Source organism: Hemiscyllium ocellatum, unplaced genomic scaffold, assembly GCF_020745735.1.
Source record: "Hemiscyllium ocellatum isolate sHemOce1 unplaced genomic scaffold, sHemOce1.pat.X.cur. scaffold_184_pat_ctg1, whole genome shotgun sequence".
In the NCBI taxonomy this organism is placed as follows: domain Eukaryota; kingdom Metazoa; phylum Chordata; class Chondrichthyes; order Orectolobiformes; family Hemiscylliidae; genus Hemiscyllium; species Hemiscyllium ocellatum.
Window position 1 is genome coordinate 1,152,767 of NW_026867893.1, and position 4,425 is coordinate 1,157,191.

Sequence of the window (4,425 nt, forward strand, 5' to 3'; positions counted from 1 at the left end):
GAGTCAGTTCACCCCGTCTCTGTTGCGTAATTGGTCAACACGTTCATCCATTAACCGAACGGTTGGTGGTTTGGGACGTTCCAGGGTCGGATCTCTCACTGGTCATACTTCATTGGCTTTCTTTCCTGCACAGCTCCGGGTTTTTAATGTGGTCACGAAAATGTGCCCCAAACAGGAATCTTATCCAAAGGAATTTCTGTATCGTTTCAATGGCTAATGCAAAGGACTGTGGATGTTGGGAATCTGAAAAAAAATAGAACATTCTGGGGAATGTCAACAGGTTTGTCAGTACTACTGGGAGAAAACGGAGTTCTGATAACGTTCTGAAGAAGTTTTGAAACGTTGAATCGCCTTTTCCCAGCCCAGATCCTGTTCGACCCGCTGAGTAATTTTCTGTATTTTCCACCGTCGTTTAATCTGAATATAGATCCCACCTACCGGGGTGAATCACCCAGACCCACTTTGTCCCGATATTTCATCGATTTGAAAGCTGTGGGTTTTGAATTCAAATAAAGCAAACAATGATTCACTACTGCTAATCTCCCCAGGGACAGAGACCTGGAAATGAGAAGCTTGTGCATCCATTTGTAGTTGTGGCCGAGTGGTTAAGGCGATGGACTTGAAATCCATTGGGGCATTCCCACGCAGGTTCGAGTCCTGTCAACTACGGGGAATTTGGGTCGTCTTTCCCTTTTGGAGATTCAGATCACGGCGAGGAGAATCACTTCATCCAGGTCATGAATTGTGCAAATCTACAGTTCACTCAATGAACTGCACAGATGCACACTTGTTTTGCCAAATTTGTTTAGACTCGTTATGACACAGCATAAACTCTCCAGCTTACGATAAAACCAGTAACACAGAAACGATTTATGCTGTACAGGAATCTGCAACAATTCGATTGGCCAAGAACTACACGAAGTAAAAATTCAGCACTTCATTTCTAAAGTAAAAGACAGATTAATTAACAAACCAATGTATTTCTATTACCCATTTTGATGTTCCATTCGATAATGCTATTCAGATAAAACTCCCAGTTCAGGTTTACAATACAGCATTTCTTTATCAAAACCAGGCAGCTGTAGTTTCTTGTCTTCGGATCTTCCTGTCTCTTCTTTGTCCCTGTTGGGAGATTCTGTGTCATAGATCACGGATCGAAAAGTTATTTTCCACATATATATTTTTTGAAGAAGATTGTTACATGCAAGGTCATGGCAGTCCTCCTCTCAACTGTTCAATGTCCCCCATCTCATACCCCAGAGCATCTGATTGGGTCCCTGTTTATTTTTAAAGACTTTCAAGACACGTAATTAAAATTTGAATTGAAATTTATATATTTTCCTGATTAAAATTTAAACTAAGTGGCCAAACTCGAACTATTTATGTCTCCAGGCAATGAACGAATTGAATTGTTCGACCCAGGATTACGTCGTTGTCTTATTGAGAACACTTGTTTCTGTGTCTGGTTGTTCTGCTGCTTTTAAATCTCTTAAATGTGCACTAATATGTTTAAAACACATCGCCTCTACAGGAAAAAATGAACCATCATAATGAAGATATGTTTTCATTTTAATTTTTAAGTACTTTACACTAATATATCGATAAATTTCATACAATTTCGACTTAGGTTTTTCCTATATAAACATATAAAACATAAAATAAAGGCAATCTCATCTGAACACCATCAGTTGAATCTGCGATAACATATATGTGATTTCATTCTCCTGACCCACAACATGCATGATTTTTAAAGTGAACTTCTCTTCCATAAGAAGCCAACGAAATATTCTCATATTATTACATATGTACAACGTTTTATGGATTGTGATCTGTGTACATAACCTCTCCGATCCATTATTCGTGGCACATACATTAAATTTGTAACGCCAGTACCAAACTCAATAGTTTTTTTTTCGATTGTGCAGCATTTCTTCTGATAGATGTTTATTTTCTATGAAAAGTTATCAACTGGCAGTTCTTCCCCATGCTCATTTTTCCCGTTGGAGTACACCTCCAACTCTAACGGCCATCGATGGCTACTTTAAAGTTTTTTAGATGTTTGGTGCAGGTAATACTGGTTTGGTGGTTAATATCGACTTCAAATGGTCAACTGCCACGTGGCATGTTGCTGTGCACCGAAAAGTAGTGTTTTTCTTCAGCAAATCGGTTAACGTTGCCACTACACTAGTACAGTTTGGAACAGACTTCTGATAGAGTCCGCTGAGTCTGAAGAATTAAAGAAACTCTTTCTTCGAGGTTGATCATGGGAATTCCTCAGAAGCCTTCGTCCTCACATTCTGGAGGGTCCTCAAACTGCCATGGCGGATGTTACATCCCAAGAACATCACCTCTGCTTCCGTGAATTCTGTTTTTTATATGTTTGCCATCGTTCAAAGAGCTCTGCCAACTGACCCTTGTGATCATTCCTTGAATTGCTAAGGATCACTACATCGTCCAGATAGATTACACAATTTGTCAACCCGGCCACAACTCTGTACAAGTGTCTTTGGGTGTGCCGGGCTTGTTCTTCATTCAAAAGTGCATCACTTTAAACTGATATACCCTATATGGAGTTACAAGCGCAGAGATTTGTTCACCAACTTTGACAATGGTACCTTCCAGTAGCCACGCATTATGCCGTACTTGGTGATGTAACTGGCTTGACGGACTTTCTGGATGCAGTCCTCTAATCTAGAAATTGGATATGAGTTCGATTTTGTAACGGCGTTGGCCATTCCATAATCCACACGAAATTCAACACAAATCATCTGGTTTGGTAACTAAGACAATCAGCGAACTCCACGCGCTCAGGCTTGGTTCACTGATGTTCTCGTCGAGCATGGTGTTCACCTGCATCTAGTCCTGTTAGCCTTTGAGACGATTATGTCGAGAGGGATACTGCTTTATCGCAGCAGAATTCCCCACATCTACTTCGTGTTCAATTGCTTTCGTCCTCTCTATGTGATTCTTGCATGTACCCTGACTCTGTCGGAACAAAAAAATCTTTCAACACTTTGCTATGCTCCTGAGACAGACAGCTTTCTAATCCATCCCACTCCTCAAGGACTTCATCATTTTAGAATCTGTTTTGAGGTACAGCAAAATTCAAAGCAACTGAATTCGATTCCTCACTCTGCTGGGCAGTAACGAACAACTCTTCCTCCAGTTCTTCCTTTGTTGTGTAATACGTTTTCAACATGTTCACATGACATACACAATACAGTTTTATTTTCTATCTGACATCTTTGCTAAATAGTTCAAATGACTCAACTTTTTCACAGGGACCACTAAATCTAACTTTAAAGGGATCACCTATGATTGGTAATAGTACTGACAGTTATCCCCGTGGGAAAACTTCTGAGTCCCAGATTTTTATCTGCCACCTGCGTAATTCTACGCTGTGCCATCTTTGGGTGCTGTTTTGCTGAATCACCGACCAAATTTAGTCTCTCCCTCAATTCCGACACGTGATTTAATTGTGTGATCTTCGACTTTGACTCTGTCATTTGTTTCTTTAATTAATTCCAAAGGGCAATCACTTCATGTGCGAATATGAACTTAAAAGGAATTGACTGAGTGGATTCGTTTGGAACATTTTTAATGACAAACAATACGAATGGGATATCTTTTTCCCAAGCATTCGGGTAATCTTGACAGTATGCTCTCTTCATGGTCTTCAAGGTCTTAAGCCATCTTTCTAAAGCTCCCAACGATTCAGGAAGATATGCACTAGATTTAAAGTGTTGTATCTCAGCTATCAATAACCTCCTTAAGCAGTTGAGCAGTAAAATTTGACCCTTAGTCCGACTAAATCTGACTAGTTAGGTCATAGCATGTGAAGAAAACTATTAACTCCTCTACCAGAATTGTGGCCTTGATACTCCGGGAAGGAATTGCCATTGGAAATATGGATAGCACACCCATTGTAGTCAACAAGCACTGGTTCTGACATTTAGTTCTCGGAAGGGGATGCACACAATCAATTATAATCCACCTGAAAGATTCTCCAACTGTGGTAATTGGCAACAAAGGCATGTTTTTATTGCCGCCTGAGACTTACCTGCCATTTGACATGTATGACACTGTCAGAAAAAGCAACCACATTCCGTGTGCATTCCAGGCCAAAGAAATGTATAGTATTTAGCTTGCGTGTTTTGTAACCCTCGGGGACCCCCTATAGGTAGTTCATGTGCTACCCATAACACTTCCTCTCTCTGTGGTAGCTGCAACACAGTCTTGTGTCCTTCGGCCCACTGCACGAATCACATCAAGTAGTGTATCAGCTGACCTAAACTCAACTCCTTCATCTTTCTTTTTACTTGTCACTTGGTGCTGTGCCTATTGAGAGTGGGATCTGTTTAACACACAGTCTGGGAAAATAGAAAGATATTTCTGTTTTAACTCCTCAGTTTCTTCGTTTTCCTT

At 40.4% G+C, this 4,425-nt stretch overlaps 1 non-coding gene across 1 annotated transcript; it reads left to right on the top strand.

The window, feature by feature from the left end:
- Positions 1-587: 587 nt before the first annotated feature.
- Positions 588-669, top strand: trnas-uga (transfer RNA serine (anticodon UGA)). The gene has a single exon. It is a non-coding gene; the product is annotated as a tRNA-Ser (tRNA).
- Positions 670-4,425: the final 3,756 nt, after the last annotated feature.